Here is a 22,101-nt window from a genome sequence, read left to right on the forward strand (position 1 = left end):
ACAGAAATCAGTACTATGGACAGCCACGTGATATTTAGTTTACGTTGATTGACTAAATAGTTTTTTTAATCTTTTAGTTGTCACTGTAGTAAACTAAGCATAGGTGATTTGATGTTGAAATTTTTATGTTGAAATGGTGCTGGCGTAGTGTAGGCAGCTCCTGTTTTCTTTGCGACTTAAAGTAACTTATTTAATATATTTTAAGGCTGTAACATAACAAAATGTGGAAAAAGTCAAGGGGTTTGAATACTTTCCGAATGCACTCTATCATGGTGGCAAGGCATATGAACAAACAGGAAATAGAGCAAACCATGCAATTATTACAACACACAGATTGTAATTGTAACTTATCTTTTTTTTCCTGGCTCGTCTTCCCCTAGTGTTTTTACCCACACCGCTACTGCTCGAACAGTTCAAGAATTGCCTTCAAGCAGAAGTCACATTTTCTTGTCTTATGTGGAGTGGGGAACAAATATGGACTACTTAAAACCTGTTGGGGCTACAGGTTAGCAATGAACCCCGAGCCGGGATTGCTAACAAGGCTGGAAATTCAAAACATCAAAAATCTAATAATTTCAATTTCTCAAACAATCAACTATTTTACACAATTTAAATGATAAACATCTCCTTAATCTAACCACATTGTTCGATTTTCAAAGAGGCTTTACGGCAAAAGCATAAAGTTAGATTATGTTAGGACAGTACATAGCCACAAAAGTACAAACATCCATTTTCAATTCAAGGTCAGGCATCACCAAAAGCAGAAACCAGCTTGAATTATGCACTAACTTTTGTCAATCTCCATCAGATGACACTCCTAGGACATTATGTTATACAATACATGCATTTTTTGTTCCATCAAGTTCATATTTATATCCAAAAACAGCATTTTACAGTAGCGTGAAATTCAGATTTTTTTCTTCTCTGAAATGCTTCCGGTGAACATAACAAAATTACTATTCGAAAACATTGGTAAATTATAATATTGTCATTCAAAGAATAATATATTATCATCTCGTAATTGCTACCGAATGGCCAGATCTCAAAATAACTTTACTGGGAAATCACATTTTGCAATAAACGGGGTGCTATGCTAAGAACAACAGGCTATGCTATACAGTTAGCATCATCTAAAATCGATAATAACATTGTAAATACCCCCTTACCTTTGATTATCTCCATCAGAAGGCAGGATCCCAGGTCCGGAAGGCATTCCAGGTCCGGAACAAATGTGGTTTCTTTTGACAAAGTTCATAATTTATGTCCAAATAACACCAAGTACTTAGCGTTCATTATGCTCCCACAAAACGTGGTGTGGGGCTGGTAAAATCACACCGAAAAGCTAAAAAAAACCTAGTAAATAATCTATTTATGTTCGTTCAAACATGTCAAATGTTGTTTAGCATTAATCTTTTGGTCCATTTTTAACGTTAAACATCAGTAATATTTTCACACAACCTATCCTATGTCTAGATAAAAAATTATGACAAACTCACGTTTCTCAGATTTATGCGCAGGCGCAAAAAAATGAAGTGATGACGTGTCAACTTCCTCGGATTCTAATTTGCTCTCTGTTTATCATAGACGCTTCAAACAACTTTATAAAGATCGTTGACATCTAGTGGAAGCCGTAGGTGTTGCGAAATGAATCCTTTCTCACTATGGTATCTATAAAACAATGACACTAAATAGTACAGTCACAAAATTCACATTTTTTTGGATCTATTTTTCACAGGTTTTTGCCTGCAATATGAGTTTTGTTATACTTACAGACACCATTCAAACTGTTTTAGAAAATTCAGAGTGTTTTCTATCCGAATGTGTTAATAATATGCATATCCTAGCTTCTGAGTTGGTGTAGGAGGCAGTTAAAAATGGGCACATATTTTTTTCAAAATGTCTCAATACTGCCCCCGAGCCCCAACAGGTTTTAAAGCTACAATATGTAACTTTTTGGGTGACCCGACCAAAATTCACATAGAAATGTGAGTTAGCTATTTTATTCCCGTTGAAAGCAAGTCTAAGAAGCGGTAGATCTGTTCTATGTGTGACATTTCTACGTGTTCTGAAGTTTTGTATATTTTACTTTCAGTTTTGTACACCAGCTTCAAACAGCTGAATATACAACATTTTTGGTTATGGGAAAGTTATTTCACAGCGGTTCAGATGGTACAATGATTCTCTACACAATGAGTGCTTGTTTTGTCACAAACTGAAATCAGGCAATTTTAGAATTTTAGCAACCAGGAAATGGCGGCGCGATTTCTGCATAGTTCATCTTTAATGTGGTGATGCCATTTTGCACCCCGTGCGTTGTTACTTTAATAAGAGACACTTGCTGATCAATTGACAATTTTCTCAACCAATGAGTAGGAAGGAATGATTTTTAAATGGACCACCCTTGGCCGGAAATTCGTCACTCGTTCATCCCGCGATGATTGTATTTTCATCCACCGGTAGCTTGTGGGTGCTTTATATGCGCTACAGTCAATTATGAGTGCATGTCTACTTATATTAAATATATAAGAATTAATATACACCTACTGTATGATAGCTAGCAAATTAATTAGCTAACTAACGTTAGTCTGCCTAGCTGGAACTTCTGAAGAAGGAAAATGTTTTATTTCTACAATTTCCAAAATATAACCAAACAAACATTCACTTTTTACGTAGTAGCAAAATGTCTAACTTATTTGCATTTGTTTTTACTTACACTTGTATGTTGACTTCTCCATTGTTTTATTTCTTTCATCACATTCCCAGTGGGTCAGAAGTGTACATACACTCAACTAGTATGTGGTAGCATTGCCTTTAAATTGTTTAACTTGGGTCAAACGTTTCGGGTAGCCTTCCACAACCTTCCCACAATAAGTTGGGTGAATTTTGTCCCATTCCTCCTGACAGAGCTGGTGTAACTGAGTCAGGTTTGTAGGCCTCCTTGCTCGCTCATACTTTTTCATTTCTGCCCACACATTTTCTATAGGATTGAGGTCAGGGCTTTGTGATGGCCACTCCAATACATTGACTTTGTTGTCCTTAAGCCATTTTGCCACAACTTTGGAAGTATGCTTGGGGTCAGTGTCCATTTGGAAGACCCATTTGTGACCAAGCTTTAACTTCCTGATTGATGTCCTGATGTTGCTTCAATATATACACATAATTTTCCTTCCTTGTGATGCCATCTATTTTGTGAAGTGCACCAGTCCCTCCTGCAGCAAAGCAACCCCACAATATGATGGTGCCACCCATGTTTCATGGTTGGGATGGTGTTCTTCGGCTTGCAAGCCTCTCCCTTTTTTCCTACAAACATAACAATGTTTGTAGGAAACTGGCCAAACAGTTCTATTTTTGTTTCATCAGACCAGAGGACATTTCTCCAAAAAGTACGATCTTTGTCCCCATGTGCAGTTGCAAACCGTAGTCTGGCTTTTTTATGGCGGTTTTGGAGCAGTGGCTTCTTCCTTGCTGAGCGGCTTTTCAGGTTATGTCAATATAGGACTCGTTTTACTGTGGATATGGGTATTGTTGTACCTGTTTCCTCCAGCATCTTCACAAGGTCCTTTGCTGTTGTTCTGGGATTGATTTGCACTTTTCGCACTAAAGTACGTTCATCTCTAGGAGACAGAATGAGTCTTCCTGAGCGGTATGACGGCTGCGTGGTCCCATGGTGTTTAAACTTGCGTACTATTGTTTGTACAGATGAACGTGGTACCTTCAGGCATTTGGAAACAATTGTTGGAAAAATGACTTGTGTCATGCACAAAGTAGATGTCCTAACTGACTTGCCAAAACTATAGTTTGTTAACACATTTGTGGAGTGGTTGAAACACTTAGGTTGGAGTCATTAAAACTCGTTTATGTAAACTTCCGACTTCAACTGTATATTTTTTACCAAGCTAGCTTCATACTTTTTTGACATGCCGAAAATGCAGCCTTGTTGATTACATTTGACACTTCACGGCCACCAGAGTTTTACATGTGACGACAGTTTGCATTAAATTGTGGGTCATATCAACCCCGCAAGTGACCAAAGTTGTTCACTCGCTCCCTTGAGCTAAATTGAGGGTTGAGGGGGCAACATTAGTGAATTGGACCTCCACTTAAGATGGCAATCAAACTGCATCCGGTTTTGACAGGGATTCCCCTGGGGGAAAGTGGATAGCGCAATGGCTGTGGGGGTACAAATAACATGTTTGGACTGCAGCCACAGTCCAATTCAAAGTGAATGATTGCAGGCCTGTGTGAAAGGCTTATTTGCATAAAGGCCTACTGTAAAGCTCTGATTGGCTATGGCACACCGGTCTGGGTCTCAACCCTGCCCTGTGCAACTGGGTCCTGGACTTCCTGATGGGCCGCCCCCAGGTGGTGAGGGTAGGAAACAACATCTCCACCCCGCTGATCCTCAACACTGGGGCCCCACAAGGGTGCGTTCTCAACCCTCTCCTGTACTCCCTGTTCACCCATGACTGCGTGGCCATGCACGCCTCCAACTCAATCATCAAGTTTGCAGACGACACTACAGTGGTAGGCTTGATTACCAACAACGACGAGACGGCCTACAGGGAGGAGGTGAGGGCCCTCGGAGTGTGGTGTCAGGAAAATAACCTCACACTCAATGTCAACAAAACAAAGGAGATGATCGTGGACTTCAGGAAACAGCAGAGGGAGCAGCCCCCCCATCGACGGGACTGTAGTGGAGAAGGTGGAACGTTTTTTTAAGTTCCTCGGCGTACACATCACGGACAAACTGAAATGGTCCACCCACGGCTCATCACCAAAAACACTCAAACTTTTACAGATGCACAATCGAGAGCATCCTGTCGGGCTGTATCACCGCCTGGTACGGCAACTGCTCCGCCCACTACCGTAAGGCTCTCCAGAGGGTAGTGAGGTCTGCACAACGCATCACCGGGGGCAAATTACCTACCCTCCAGGACACATACACCACCCGATGTCACAGGAAGGCCAAAAAGATCATCAAGGACAACAACCACCCGAGCCACTGCCTGTTCACCCCGCTATCATCCAGAAGACGAGTTCAGTACAGGTGCATCAAAGCGGGGACCGAGAGACTGAAAAACAGCTTCTATCTCAAGGCCATCAGACTGTTAAACAGCCATCACTAACATCTCAAGCCACTTTAATAATTAAAAACTGGATGTAATTATATTTTTATGTACATATTCTTATTCATTCCTTTACATTTAGCCTTCCCTGTAGCTCAGTTGGTAGAGCATGGTGTTTGCAACGCGTTTGCAACGCCAGGGTTGTGGGTTCGATTCCCACGGGGGGCCAGCACAGGAAAAAAAATGTATGAAATGTATGCATTCACTACTGTAAGTCGCTCTGGATAAGAGCGTCTGCTAAATGACTAAAATGTAAAAAAAAATGTAAAAATGTACATTTGTGTGTTTAAGGTAGTTGTTGTGAAATTGTTAGATATTACTGCATGGTCGGAACTAGAAGCACAAGCATTTCGCTACACACGGATTAACATCTGCTAACCATGTGTATGTGACAAATAAAATGTGATTTGATTTATGTGTTCAAAATATGTATTACATTATTGCCATTTTAATACATTATCTGTTGCTAGTGGTGTAAAGTACTTAAAGTATTTTATAGTATTTAAGTCGTTTTTGGGGGTATCTGTACTTTACTATTTATATTTGACAACTTGTACTTTTACTCCACTACATTCTTAAAGAAAATTCACTTTTTACTCCATACATTTTTCCTGACACCCAAAAGTACTTGTTACGTTTTAAATGCTTTGCAGGACAGAAATGGTCCAATTCACACTTTTCAAGACAACATCCCTGGTCATCCCCACTGCCTCTGATCTTGCGGACTCATTAAACACAAATGCTTTGCTTTGTTTGTAAATTGTCTGAGTGTGCCGCTGGCTATCCGTAATAAATAAAAAAATCGGGCCATTTGCTTAAAATAAGGAATTTGAAATGAATTATACTTTTGATCCTTAAGTATATTTGAGAAATTACATTTACTTTTACTCAAGTATGAAAATTGGGTACTTTTTCCACCACTGTCCGTTGCTACAAGGTCATCAATGTTTTATTAGTTGACTCCACCAGTATTTGGACACAACACTTGAAGCTATGTTCTTGCTGTTGTAACAACTGCTTGTAGAACTCTTTTTGTTCATTTAAAAGATCCTTCCCCTCTGATAGACACCACTGTCCTCAACGGTACTCCCAGCAACTGATGCCAACCGCATTGCGGGATCCGAACTCAAAAGGTAGCTAGCTACAGTAGTAACCAAACTTTTTCAATAGAACACTTTTTCAGAGATTCCAAAACAACAAACTGAGCTTTCCCTCATTCCGCAGTCAAAAGAAAGTGACGTATGTGTACTCATTAATCACAGTGAGGACAGGGACCAAGAGACTACATCTCAGATATGTTACGTTTGGTATGGTTACATAAGACAGAAAGTTACTTACGTCAAAAATGATGGATGGATGGCCGTATAACGCAAACATCTAGCAACCCAAAGGTTGCGTGTTCGAATCTCATCATGGACAACGTCAGTATTTTAGCAACTTTGCAATTACTTACTAGATCTTAGCTACTTTGCAACTACATAGCATGTTAGATAACCCTAACCTTAACCCTTTAACCTAGCTCCTAACCCTAACCTCTAGCCTAGCTAACATTAGCCACCTATCTAATGTTAGCGGCAGCCACCTAGCCACCTACTGTAGCGACAACAAATTGGAATTTGTAATATATTAAACATATCATATGAATTGCAATTCGTAACGGACCACACAAAATGGATGATGGACATCCACAAATTAATACCTACCATACAAAACATAACATATAACACTCAATGGAGTGTCTCGGATTTACGTAAAGAATAATATAAAGTACTCTGAGAGCACTTTGCCTAACCTGCCACATTAGTTATCCTAACCTACCACATTAGTTATCCTAACCTGCTATGTAAACAATTAATCTGTGTCGAGAAACCATCAGTCTCATAACACCAGACCTGACCAATAGAAGGCACCAATGGGCATTTTCTGTTATCAAGAAACGCCCCGAATTGCATTCACAATGCGGACGCAGATAGCTAGGTTAATTTTAGCCACAGCTAGCCAGTGGTTGTAAGCTTGTAACACTAACATCATGGTGCATGCAAACAACTCATTTGTGAAAATACACTAATTGAAAATATCCTGTGCGAGCTGCATCTAGCTACCGCAAATGTTTACACCTTGACATGAACAAATAGGCCTCTGGAAGGATGTCCCAACTTGCCCTTTCCTCTCTGCCAAACTGACGTTGGCTTTAGTACAGACGTGTATGCTGGAACATTGGTACATTGTGGGAGGCAACACGTCTGTCTACAGAGACTACTCTGCTTGTACCAAGTCATTTTGAATGAAAAGTAACCCATAAACTGGTTTGATTCTGGTATATTAACTCCAAAACATGTCTGCCACAAGTGGGTGGGACTTTTAATGTTGAATTCAAATTATTTGTGAGTTAATGTTGAAGTCTGAATTGATCCCTAGTTGAATGAAATACCCTTAAAACAAAATGGAATGGCTGGGTTGCTAAAAACATTGTGTGCCTCCTCACGATAGCAAAGAAAACTAACCTTCTGCATATGTGCAAGATTTTCGACTTTACAATTCTTTGCTCCCAATACTGTCGCTTCCCTCTGTTGTGTGTGTGTGTGTGTGTGTGTGTGTGTGTGTGTGTGTGTGTGTGTTAAATTGGGAGAGTTAAGTGTTCAAGTTCAATTTATTTTTGGTCATTTTGGGATACAATGTTAATGCCATTCTTGTAAATGTTCTGTGAAATATCACCACAACCTAGCAACCACTGTTGCTTGTACTTTAGCTGTCACCTTGATTAACTGGCTACACTAGTTAGCTAGCACTTTCCTCGCCCTGATGTTAATAGAACTATTCAACAGTGGATAAACCCCCAGAAAGGACACTGTGACCCAACTTGCCGTGCATGCTCTCCCCACTGAATAGACTGTATCCCGGTGACATTCAGATGGTTACCAATACCAATATAATAATGTCATAAAGTAGGTGCATATTGGACCGGCAGATTTGGTTAGGATTAGGCCTTAGAGATCGAAATTGGTTAAGTTTAGGATCAAGGTTAGGTTTTTTAAGGAGGAGTGATGGAGCGCTGCATCAGATGACTTGGCCTCCACAATCCCCCGACCTCAAACCAATTGAGATGGTTTGGAATGAGTTGCACCACAGAGTGAAGGAAAATCAGCCAAACAAGTGCTCAGCATATGTGGGAACTCCTTCAAGACTGTTGGAAAAGCATTCCAGGTGACTACCTCATGAAGCTGGTTGAGAGAATGCCAAGAGTGTGCAGAGCTGTCATCAAGGCAAAGGGTAGCTCCTTTGAAGAACCTCAAATATAAAATATATTTAGATTTGTTTAACACTTTTTTGGTTACTACATTATTCCATATGGGTTATTTCATAGTTTTGATGTCTTCACTATTATTCTACAATGTAGAAAATAGTAAAAATAAAGAAAAACCTTTGAATGAGTATGTGTGTCCAAACTTTTGACTGGTACTGTATATATAAAAAAAATGTATGCGTATTTTAATTTACATAATTAACAAATAATATATGTAATAATGTAGGCAGTTCATGAGAAGGAACGTTACCTATGTCCAGGATTGCCATTACAAAAATCTCATTTTTGGCAAGCATTGTTTTAGCAAACAATTATTTGGATTCGTCCTATATTGTCCCTAACTCATTACCCCATTGCAACAGATGTGGGATACATACTATAGGTCGACCGATTAATCAGAAATGGCCGATTAATTATGGCTGATTTCCAGTTTTCATAACAATCGGTAATCGGTATTTTTGGATACCGATTTGCCGATTTTGTTTTTTGGGAGGGCAAGTCAGTTAAGAACACTAGGCAAGTCAGTTTAACTAGGCAAGTCAGTTAAGAACACATTCTTATTTTCAATGACGGCCTAGGAACGTTGAGTTAACTGCCTTGTTCAGGGGCAGAACGACAGTATTTTACCTTGTCAGCTTGGGGATTCAATCTTGCAACCTTACGGTTAACTAGTCCAACGCTCTAACCACCTGCTTTACATTGCACTCCACGAGGAGCCTGCCTGTTACGCGAATGCAGTAAGAAGCCAAGGTAAGTTGCTAGCTAGAATTAAACTTATCTTATAAAAAACAATCAATCAATCATAATCACTAGTTAACTACACATGGTTGATGATATTACTAATTTATCTAGCCTGTCCTGCGTTGCATATTATCGATGCGGTGCACATTCACGAAAAAGGACTGTCGTTGCTCCAACGTGTACCTAACCATAAACATCAATGTCTTTCTTAAAATCAATACACAAGTATATATTTTTAAACCTGCATATTTTGTTAATATTGCCTGCTAACATGAATTTCTTTTAACTAGGGAAAATGTGTCACCTCTGCAACAGAGTCAGGGTATATGCAGCAGTTTGGGCCGCCTGGCTCATTGCGAACTGTGTGAAGACTATTTCTTCCAAACAAAAACAGCCAACTTTGCCAAACGGGGGATGATTTAACAAAAGCGCATTTGCGAAAAAAGCACAATCGTTGCACGACTGTACCTAACCATAAACATCAATGCCTTTCTTAAAATCAATACACAGAAGTATATATTTTTAAACCTGCATATTTAGCTAAAAGAAATCCAGGTTAGCAGGCAACATTAACCAGGTGAAATTGTGTCACTTCTCTTGCGTTAATTGCACGCAGAGTCAGGGTATATGCAACAGTTTGGGCCGCCTGGCTCGTTGCGAACTAATTTGCCAGAATTTTACGTAATTATGACATAACATTGAAGGTTGTGCAATGTAACAGGAATATTTAGACTTAGGGATGCCATCCGTTAGTTAAAATACGGAACGGTTCCGTATTTCACTGAAAGAATAAACGTTTTGTTTTCGAGATGATAGTTTCCCGATTCGACCATATTAATGACCTAAGGCTCGTATTTCTGTGTGTTTATTATATCATAATTAAGTCTATGATTTGATATTTGATATAGCAATCTGACTGAGCGGCGGTAGGCACCAGCAGGCTCGTAAGCATTCATTCAAACAGCCCTTTCGTGTGTTTTGCCAGCAGCTCTTCGCAATGCTTCAAGCATTGCGCTGTTTATGACTTCAAGCCTATCAACTCCCAAGATTAGGCTGGTGTAACCAATGTGAAATGGCTAGCTAGTTAGTGGGGTGCGCGCTAATAGCGTTTCAAAAGTCACTCGCTCTGAGACTTGGAGTAGTTGTTCCCCTTGCTCTGCATGGGTAACGCTGCTTCGAGGGTGGCTGTTGTCGATGTGTTCCTGGTTCGAGCCCAGGTAGGAGCGAGGAGAGGGACGGAAGCTATACTGTTACACTGGCAATACTAAAGTGCCTATAAGAACATCCAATAGTCAAAGGTATATGAAATACAAATCGTATAGAGAGAAATAGTCCTATAATTCCTATAATAACTACAACCTAAAACTTCTTACCTGGGAATATTGAAGACTCATGTTAAAAGGAACCACCAGCTTCCATATGTTCTCATGTTCTGAGCAAGGAACTTGAAAAAACGTTAGCTTTCTTACATGGCACATATTGCACTTTTACTTTCTTCTCCAACACTTTGTTTTTGCATTATTTAAACCAAATTGAACATGTTTCATTGTTTATTTGAGGCTAAATTGATTTTAGTGATGTATTATATTAAGTTAAAATAAGTGTTCATTCAGTATTGTTATAATTGTCATTACTACAAATAAAAAATTTAAAAATTGGCCGATTAATCGGTATCGGCTTTTTTGGTCCTCCAATAATCGGTATCGGTATCGGCGTTGAAAAATCATAATCGGTCGACCTCTAATACATACACACACACATAATCATACACACTCAACCTTTTCCCCCACAAACAACCACAAGCTCAGATGTTCAACAGTTGTTCCATCCCTGAGCGCAACTCAAGAAAGGACTTGATGTGCGAATGTATATACAGTTGCGTCTGTTTGAGAAGGCATGCAAAATGTTGAAAAACTGGCAAAAATATAAAGATTTCATTAACCAATGTCAAGTCCTAGCTCATGGACATCAGATCCACTCCCTTCTCCTGAATCTCACATACTCTGGTCGCCCGTTGTAACCATTTTCCCAAGCATCTCTGTGCAGTCAGACCTTTGATTATTTTGTGCCAACAGGGCCACAATAATTTCCCCCCTCTCTAACTGTCAGTGTGAACCCCTCCCCATGGGTTACTGCAGCTAGTGTTGCCAACACTGCCACTACCTGGGTGGGGGCACCCCACCAGAATCCCCACCGGCTAGGTACAAAGTCGTCAAGGTTCTCAGTCGCAGCTTTGAGAAATTTCTTGTATATTATGCTCACCCATCAGGGGGCTTTGGCTTTGTAGGACCAACCCTGCCAGGCAGGCTCAGAGTCTTGTGGGGGCAGTGCTACTTTAGTGGGTCTATGACCACATTCATCTTTCTGTTTTGGCTGCGTATAGGCTACTTACAGTTAGCCCATAAAACAGATAAGGACGTCTCCTTAGTGTAAGGGTTGGTCAGGTGGGTGTCTAGGGTATATGGTTGGGGACCACTCAATCATGATAGGACAAAAATAAATAAACGAGATTTATAATTTAATGTTAAAATGTATACCCCATATCGACACAAAATTGAAAGCTCTCTCTCACAACCCCTGCTCGCAGACACACATTCAATTGTTTCCATACAGAGCTGGCGAGTCCGTTGCTAGGTAACTAGATAATGTTAGCCAATTGTTTGCTAGCTGGTTAAAGCTAATGTAGGGATTGAATGCTAGGTAAATAAAATTGTCATTAAAATTAGTACTTCACATAAACACTCAGAGAACATTGAACTATTCATTTTAGGTTGCTTACCTTGAAATAAAGCTTAAAATTGTGTTAGTTGGGAGTTTTGTTATTCTGTCTTCATAGCTAAAGTTTGCTTGCTATTCTCAAACTCTTGTAAGATTGCGCTAGAGATTTCAGAAGAAACAACCTACAGTCCTTCCAGGATTTAGTGATTCTGCGTTCACAATTTTTCGTTGCAAAATCAAAAATGTTCTGCATATTATGCGAGGGCTTGCAAATTTAAACAATCACGCAGTATTACCACATAAAACAGTCAAATCGCTGCAATATTACCGCATATAACTGTATCACAATTTTAACCAATAACCACTCTTTGACTGCACAAAATAGTTAAATCAAGCATCACGTCAACAAACGTTTTCCCTTGTCAGCTAATTTTTTGTGACAAATAGCACAATATCATTGTAAATGGCCATGCAAAATGTAATTATTGCCGAAGCAGAATCAAACATTTTGGCCAGCAACTATGACAAAAAAAAACTGAAATCCTGGGGGGACTGTCATAAAAAGGCAAATGGGGACGTCTTGTGGAGGACACACAATGAACAAAACCCTTTTCTATAGACCTGAATAGGATAATAACAATATAATTGGTAACGCTGCTATATTCTACTGCACATAACCAATTATCGTCTACTACAAGCAAAAGTTAATTAATTAATTAGTGACATCAGATTAGATAAAATGCCATAAATAAAATGTATTATCTCACCCCTCTTTCTGAGTCAAGTCTTCCTCCTTGAATACAGGAGGGTTACGCATTGATTTGTCACTTTTCATTGATAGATCACTGGGGGTTGGTGACACTGGTCTCTCCAGATGGACCCTGAAAGCAACAAAAGACCGTCCCACAATTCAATTGAAGATACAATAAACATATACATTACATGATACACATGTCATACAGCTATACTACTCTGCATGAGTTGTACTGGTTTACCTTTGTGAAAATAGAAAGATGTTCAAAATGTATTTATTGTTATTTCAATGCAACTGTTTTATAAAACATTGAACTGTGATTCAACTGTGTATTGTGAGGTAATCAAGAAAAATAAAAGATCACATAAACAACAAATAATAATTAGAAGCACCTTAGTTCTCCTTCACTCTCGAGTGTTCTAGTGGACTCACAGCTGGGTGTAGGAAAGTCTATTTTTTGCACATGGACACTGTGAACAGAGAAGATTTTTACTTTTTACTGCAGGTTTAGCGTTTGAGAATTTTCTGATTAGTGAACCAGGGGTTGGAACGTTTTAGGGAACAGAAACGAAAACCATAAAGGAACAAAATAATTTTTGAGGAACGTAAACAAAACTGGGAACGAAAGTGATTTCTACTGTTCCGGAACAGAACCATTATTTTAAAAGCATGGGAACCGGTTAATAACGTTCTTTTAAATTTTGGGGGAAAATGCCATCAAACCAATGAAAAGCACTTACTCAGTCACACAGAAACTTCTCCTTGCCTGCCTGCCAGCTTGTTTTCTAGGCTAGTTAAGGATACTTTAGTTATCACGTTTCACATTGGATTTAACAGAAAGTTAAGACTTATTTTGAATTCTGGTGCCGCTGCACACACAAGCTTGTTAGCTAGCTCTGGTCCACGACGTTGAGCTAGCCTCAGCGTTGAGCCAACTCTTGGGACATTCAAAGTTCCTCCATATTATTCGCTCCTCCGTAGCTAGGTACAGTACCTTCAAAAAGTATTCACACCCCTTGACTAGTTTTTTGTTGTGTTATAGCCTGCATTTAAAATGTCAAAGTGGAATTTGTTTTTAAACATTTTTACAAATTAATTGAAAATGAAAAGCTGAAATGTCTTCAGTCAATAAGTGTTCAACCCCTTTGTTATGGCAAGCCTAAATAAGTTCAGGAGTACACATTTGCTTAACAAGTCACATAATAAGTTCCATGGACTCGCTCTGTGTACAATAATAGTGTTTAACATCATTTTTTATGACTACCTCCTCTCTGTACCCCACAAATATACTGCTCAAAAAAATAAAGGGAACACTTAAACAACACAATGTAACTCCAAGTCAATCACACTTCTGTGAAATCAAACTGTCCACTTAGAAAGCAACACTGATTGACAATAAATTTCACATGCTGTTGTGCAAATGGAATAGACAACAGGTGGAAATTATAGGCAATAAGCAAGACACCCCCAATAAAGGAGTGGTTCTGCAGGTGGTGACCATAGACCACTTCTCAGTTCCTATGCTTCCTGGCTGATGTTTTGGTCACTTTTGAATGCTGGCGGTGCTTTCACTCTAGTGGTAGCATGAGACAGAGTCTACAACCCATACAAGTGGCTCAGGTAGTGCAGCTCATCCAGGATGGCACATCAATGCGAGCTGTGGCAAGAAGGTTTGCTGTGTCTGTCAGCGTAGTGTCCAGAGCATGGAGGCGCTACCAGGAGACAGGCCAGTACATCAGGACACGTGGAGGAGGCCGTAGGAGGGCAACAACCCAGCAGCAGGACCGCTACCTCTGCCTTTGTACAAGGAGGAGCAGGAGGAGCACTGCCAGAGCCCTGCAAAATGACCTCCAGCAGGCCACAAATGTGCATGTGTCTGCTCAAACGGTCAGAAACAGACTCCATGAGGGTGGTATGAGGGCTCGACGTCCACAGGTGGGGGTTGTGCTTACAGCCCAACACCGTGAAGAACGTTTGGCATTTGCCAGAGAACACCAAGATTGGCAAATTCGCCACTGGCGCCCTGTGCTCTTCACAGATGAAAGCAGGTTCACACTGAGCACGTGACAGACGTGACAGAGTCTGGAGACGCCGTGGAGAACGTTCTGCTGCCTGCAACATCCTCCAGCATGACTGGTTTGGCGGTGGGTCAGTTATGGTGTGGGGTGGCATTTCCTTGGGGGGCCGCACAGCCCTCCATGTGCTCGCCAGAGGTAGCCTGACTGCCATTAGGTACCGAGATGAGATCCTCAGACCCCTTGTGAGACCATATGCTGGTGCGGTTGGCCCTGGGTTCCTCCTAATGCAAGACAATGCTAGACCTCATGTGGCTGGAGTGTGTCAGCAGTTCCTGCAAGAGGAAGGCATTGATGCTATGGACTGGCCCGCCTGTTCCCCAGACCTGAATCCAATTGAGCACATCTGGGACATCATGTCTCGCTCCATCCACCAACGCTACGTTGCACCACAGACTGTCCAGGAGTTGGTGGATGCTTTAGTCCAGGTCTGGGAGGAGATCCCTCAGGAGACCATCCGCCACCTCATCAGGAGCATGCCCAGGCATTGTAGGGAGGTCATACAGGCACGTGGAGGCCACACACACTACTGAGCCTCATTTTGACTTGTTTTAAGGACATTACATCAAAGTTAGATCAGCCTGTAGTGTGGTTTTCCACTTTAATTTTGAGTGTGACTCCAAATCCAGACCTCCATGGGTTGATAAATTGGAATTCCATTGATTATTTTTGTGTGATTTTGTTGTCAGCACATTCAACTATGTAAAGAAAAAAGTTTTTAATAAGATTATTTCTTTCATTCAGATCTAGGATGTGTTGTTTAAGTGTTCCCTTTATTTTTTTGAGCAGTGTATAATTATCTGTAAGGTCCTGCAGTCGAGCAGTGAATTTCACAAAGACACAAAGGAGGTTTTCCAATGCCTCGCAAAGAAGGGCACCTATTGGTAGGTGGATAAAAATAAACAGACATTGAATATCCCTATGAGAATGGTGAAGTTATTAATTACACTTTGGATGGTGTATCAATACACCCAGTCACTACAAATATACAGGTATCTTTTCAAACTCTATCGCCAGAGAGGAAGGAAACCGCTCAGGGATTTCACCATGAGGACAATGGTGACTTTAAAACAGTTACAGAGTTCAATGTCTGTGATAGGAGAAAACTGATGATGCATCAGCATTGTAGTTACTCCACAATACTAACCTAATTGACAGAGTGAAAAGAAGGAAGCCTGTACAAAATAAAAAATATTTCAAAACATGCATTCTGCTTGTAACAAGGCACTAAATACTGCCAAAAATGTGGCAAAGCAATTCACTTTTGGTCCTGAATACAAAGTCTTATGTTTGGGGCATAAATATGCCACTCTCCATGTTTGGTGGCTGCATCATGCATAGTGGTGGCTGCATCATGTTATGGGTATGCTTGCAATCATTAAGGACTGGGGAGTTTTTCAGGATAAAAAATAAACCTGGTTCAAACTGCTTTCCACCAGACACTGGGAGATTAATTCACCTTTCAGCCGGACAATAACCTAAAACACAAGGCCAAATCTACACTGGAGTTGCTTACCAATAAGACAGTGAATGTTCCTGAGTGGCCAAGTTACAGTTTTGACTTAAATCTATGGCAAGACTTGAAAATGGTCTAACGATGATCAACAACCAATTTGACAGAGCTTGAAGAATTTTGAAAAGGATAATTGGAAATGTTGCACAATCCATGTGTGGAAAGCTCTAGAGACTTACAAAGACTCACAGTTGTAATCGGTGCCAAAGGTGCCTCTACAAAGTATTGACTTAAGGGTGTGAATACTTATGTACAGTGCATTGGGAAGGTTTTCAGACCCCTTGAATTGATTAAATACTTTTTTCTCATCAATCAATCTACATAATGACAAAGTGAAAACAGGTTTTTTAGAAATGTTTGCAAATTTATAACAAATAAAAAACAGAAATATCTTGTTTACATAAGTATTCAGACCCTTTGCTATGAGACTCGAAATTGAGCTCAGGTGCATCCTTGATGTTTCTACAACTTGATTGGAGTCCACCTGTGGTAAATGCAATTGATTGGACATGATTTGGAAAGGCACACACCAGTCTATATAAGGTCCCACAGTTGACAGTGCATGTCAGTGCCAAAACCAAGTCATGAGGTCAAAGGAATTGTCCGTAGAGCTCCGAGACAGGATTGTGTCGAGGCACAGATCTGGGGAAGGATACCAAAACATTTCTGCAGCATTGAAGGTCCCAAAGAACACAGTGGCCTCCATCATTCTTAAATGGAAGAAGTTTGGAATCACCAAGACTCTTCCTAGAGCTGGCCACCGGGCCAAACTGAGCAAATCATGGAAGAATGGCCTTGGTCAGGGAGGTGACCAAGAACCCGAAGGTCACTCTGACAGATCACCAGAGTTCCTCTGTGGAGAGGAAGGACAACCATCTCTGCAGCACTCCACCAATCAGGCCTTTACGGTAGAGTGGCCAGACGGAAGCCACTCCTCCATAAAGGGCACATGACAGCCCACTTGGAGTTTGCCAAAATGACTCTCAGACCATGAGAAACAAGATTCTCTGGTCTGATGAAACCAAGATTGAACTCTTTGGCCTGAATGCCAAGCGTCACGTCTGGAGGAAACCTGGCACAATCTCTACGGTGAAGCATGGTGGTGGGAGCATTGTGCTGTGGGGATGTTTTCAGCGGCAGGGACTGAGAGACTGGTCTGGTTCAAGTGAAAGATGAACGGACCTCAGACTAGGGTGAAGATTCACCTTCCAACAGGACAACGACCCTAAACACACAGCCAAGACAATGCAGGAGTGGCTTCGGGACAAGTCTCTGAATGTCCGTGAGCGGCCCAGGAAGAGCCCGGACTTGAACACAATCTAACATCTCTGGAGAGACCTGAAAATAGCTATGCAGCGACACTCCCAAGAAGACTCGAGGCTGTAATCACTGCCAAACGTGCTTCACGTAAATGGTCTGAATACTAATGTAAATGTGATTTTTCAGGGGGGTTTTTGCAACAACAACAAAAAATTCTAAAAACCTGTTTTTGCTTCATCATTGTGGGGTATTGTGTGTAGATTGATGAGGGGGGGGCAATGTAATCCATTTTAGAAAAAGGCTGTAACATAACAAAATGTGGAAAAAGTGAAGGGGTCTGAATACTTCCCGAATGCACCGTAAATTAGTTATTTCTACATTTACTAAAAAAATTATGTTTTAAATCACTTTGTCATTATGCGTATTATGTGCAGATGCGTGAGAACAAAAATAAATGTAATCAATTTTGAATTCAGGCTGTAACAACAAATTGGGGTATAAGTCAAAGGATATGAATACTTTCTGAAGGCTCTGTATCTAGCTTGCATAGAATTATGTAATTCAGTGAAGTAATGATAGGCCAACTACTAATATCCTAAACACATTATAATGCATGTCATACCATGATGCCGAGCACTTCAAGGCAGCACCCCTCTCTCTCCCCATCCCGCAAAATGTAAGTCACACTTGTCTGTCATTCAAGGATTAAACTAGCTTGCCCGGTCCATACAAAGCTGCTTTCTCAGCACTGATTGGTGGAGTAATTTAATGAGCTAAATGTAAAAATGATGTCGACTTCACAAGTTAACAAAGGAACAGAGAGGAACGATATAAACGGGTACTTTTCTCTCAGTGAAACCTGTTCAGAACTTTATTATGCTGGTCAGAACAGTGGAAAAATGGTGGTTCTACTCAGAAAGAAACAATTGGAAAATTATTTTGTATCCAACCCCTGTGGTGAACACAAATAGAGTACTAGTTTGATAGAAATGAAAGACTGCACTACATACTGCAGGGTTAAGTTAGGGGAAACTGAGTTCCACCATTATCTGACTGGAAACAGCATTCAGTTGAAATGTAATTTTCATTTTCCCATCGCATTTTCCAATTTAATCTATTATTATACCTTGCAATGTCAGTAAATACTACAATAAACAGTTATCCTGATAATTACTATAATATACAGTTATCCTGATAATTACTATAATACACAGTTATCCTGATAATTACTATAATACACAGTTATCCTGATAATTACTATAATACACAGTTGTCCTGATAATTACTATAATACACAGTTATCCTGATAATTACTATACTAAACAGTTGTCCTGATAATTACTATAACACACAGTTATCCTGATAATTACTATATAAACAGTTATCCTGATAATTACTATAACACACAGTTGTCCTGATAATTACTATATAAACAGTTGTCCTGATAATTACTATATAAACAGTTGTCCTGATAATTACTATATAAACAGTTATCCTGATAATTACTATAATAAACAGTTATCCTGATAATTACTATAATAAACAGTTATCCTGATAACTACATCAGATTGCATCATCCAATGGACGGACACACACACACACACACACACACACACACACACACACACACACACACACACACACACACACACACACACACACACACACACACCCCTACCTCATATCAGGGTCCATGGTCTCATCAAGAATCTTGTTAGGTGACCCATCCTTCTGTCTTTCTTTATGGATGGCTCCACCCTCAGCCCCCTGATGATAACTCATTCTAACTCTCAGAGAGGAGACCTCACAATCCTGAAGAGGACTGGTCTAGTCCCATATCAATCTGTAAATCAGAAGAGTTATTACCATTATATTAAAACATTTAAACACAAAAGCAGAGTAGGCCTACTTTTGGCTGCAGTGCTGGGGATTTAAATTGACATTATAATGACATTCTGTAAAGCATTTTGTACCGAATACAATTGTGAAAAGCACTAAAGGCTGAATGTAATTTTTTTTTTATTATACAAATTTTTATAAAAAGATTTAACCTAGCAATGTAACATCATTTTAGTGAAGATGTAATCAGGTTATTTAGTTGTCTTTTTCGTGTCAGTGCTCTTTTAGGAAATGGTGTTATGCCTAGATGGTAGACAGTTAATTTTTGCATTTTAGTTAAACGTAACCCTTTCTTTAACTTTAACCTAATTTTCCCAAACTACTACGTTAATTATACTAACCTGTGGAGTCATTTCTCCTAACCTGCTAGGAAAAGTCAATCCAGGTCAATTCTGACATAAACCTTCTTGCCAAAACGTCTCAACCTGCCTCGACCATAGAGAATAGAGGCCTCTAGTGGCCAAAAGCCTGCATTACCATGGGCAGCGCCATTGAGGGCTTCCACCATTTTAACGTAGTGAACTGGGTGGGGCTTCTAACTTCATTTGCTTACCCTTCCTGGTGACCCAGTTGGAGTCATGTCCAGCCAGGTCATTAGAAGGGATCAGACAGTCCTAAAGTAGAAAATGTACTACTTTAAAAGTAGACAGCATCAATGGTGCTGCCCCAGCTGTGTAGCTTTATGGCCCAACGCAAAACCACGTTTTTATGATTCCATTTTGTCAAGGTTTGCTGGGAGTCATAGGCGTATCCGAAATCTGTATTGCCTACTACTTACTATAACGACATAATGTGTACTACTAATCGTATTATATAATATTTAGAAACGTACTGTTTACAACAAATGTATGCCGTAAGCAACAAATATGAACATAAATTACTAGACTCACCGTTAATTTGGGTACAGTGCGTCATTCCTCAAAAGTGTGCAGTGAATTATAGCCGAAATGAGTATAACATCCAGGAATTTAACGCACACTCGATTTTCCAAAATTCACATATAAAACTATATTTTCACATACCTAAAATGCCTATTATTTAGAATGCAAGTATGGGTATTCGGATACGCGCACTGTACAAATGTAACGGGACTCAATTAGGCCTATGACCGCCTATCAAAGTTTGGTAGAAATACACTGTATGTATACAATACACACAATTGTCTATTATTTCTTTCCTCATAAGCATCTCTTATTTTCGGATAAATATATGAATATATCTGCTAAATCGCTAAATCGCAGTCAGCGTCTGGTAGCTGTGTAAAAGAGAACACTTTTCGTGGTCTTCCTTGTGCGCACTAACCATTATGCTGGTGGGCCTAGTGGGGTACTACATTTTTCTACTTGCCGTTCATTAGAAATAAGTTGAAAAATCGGGTCTTTATTTAAAGCAAGTTTCTTTGAGTTAAATAATAATTGACTCCCAAAGAATCTTACACCTGACTTTCATAATAAAAACATTAACCTACCATTTCTGCTGCTGTCTTGCAAGTCGAAAAACCTTGGTGAAGCCACAGAAAGAAAAAAGTTGTCGAATTTACTTTCAGTTTCTCACAGGAAAGAACTTCGACAAACAACTCCCGCTTAGAAAACGTAGACCAGTTTTTTTTAATTGGCAGAATATGTAGTTCTAATATTTGAAATGTTTGTGGTGTCATATATTGATCAGAAAACATTATACAGTATTCTTATCAGGTTTTTGGCGTTCCTGTGACAGTTGTAATTACTCCTTTGTTCCACGGAGGACTTTGTAGAACTGATGGGTCCTGAGCGTTATAGCAGACTGCAGAATGAAAGGAGTGAAGGGACGCTTTCAGAGGTAGAGACCATAGCCACGGGAAGTAGTTTGTGGGTGGGGGTGCTGCGATGTTTCCCGTTGGGTGGGGGGAGGGGTTTACAGGAATAGACACAAATAAACTGAACAAAATATGGCATTTAGTTATTTAAGAACCATCATTCATCATATATTAATTTTCTATTGTTGTCACAAGGGTCATATTGAGTGGACCGGTAAAGTGCTCATCTTCTTTCTTTATTAAAGAAAAACACTTAAACAAAATAAACAACGAAAACAGTCCAGTAAGGTGCACAGACTATACTGGAAACAACCACCCACAAAACACAAGTGAAACGAACACAACTAAATATGGCCTCCAATTAGAGACAACAACAACCAGCTGCCACTAATTGGAGGCCATTGCAAAAACCCACATAGAACTAGAAAAACTAGATATAAACATAGAAATAGAAAACATAGATCCTAACCAAAAACCCCAACACACACAAAACAAACACCCCCTGCCACACCCTGACCATACTATAATGACAAATAACCCCTTTACTGGTCAGGACATGACAATAGTTGAGGTTGGTTTATACTTCCTCTAATGTGTGTCAACCATTAGATTGTGTCCACAGATAGTTCTTAGACGAACTGTAAATCAACCACCCAACCAGTCAAAACAATGACAGCTGGTAATGTTACAGACACTCATTATACACAGCATTCCCCTTGTTTTACTACTTCCCTCTCTCAGGCTCTTGAAACATCTCATTGGTGTAGTGGCTTGTTCTACATCATTATACTTGTATTTATTTTATTTAACTAGCATTAAACAGGAACAGGCAAAGCAGAGACACTAGCCAAAGTGTCAAAGCATAACACCCTGCATCCCACTGCTGGCTTGCTTCTGAAGCTAAGCAGGGTTGGTC

At 39.9% G+C, this 22,101-nt stretch overlaps 1 protein-coding gene across 1 annotated transcript in view; it reads right to left on the reverse strand.

Annotated features, from left to right (window-relative positions):
- Positions 1-21,190, reverse strand: part of LOC106610493 (fibronectin) — a 112,046-nt gene extending 90,856 nt beyond the window's left edge. The window contains exons 1-4 of the mRNA XM_082978280.1: positions 20,859-21,190; positions 19,170-19,334; positions 13,036-13,113; positions 12,657-12,770 (exon numbers count right to left, since the gene is read on the reverse strand). The gene's annotated coding sequence lies outside the window, so the exon portion shown is untranslated. The remainder of the gene's footprint in view (positions 1-12,656; positions 12,771-13,035; positions 13,114-19,169; positions 19,335-20,858) is intronic.
- Between the last annotated feature and the right edge of the window lie 911 nt (positions 21,191-22,101).

Source organism: Salmo salar, chromosome 08 (assembly GCF_965601325.2).
Source record: "Salmo salar chromosome 08, fSalSal1, whole genome shotgun sequence".
NCBI classification, from domain to species: Eukaryota; Metazoa; Chordata; class Actinopteri; order Salmoniformes; family Salmonidae; genus Salmo; species Salmo salar.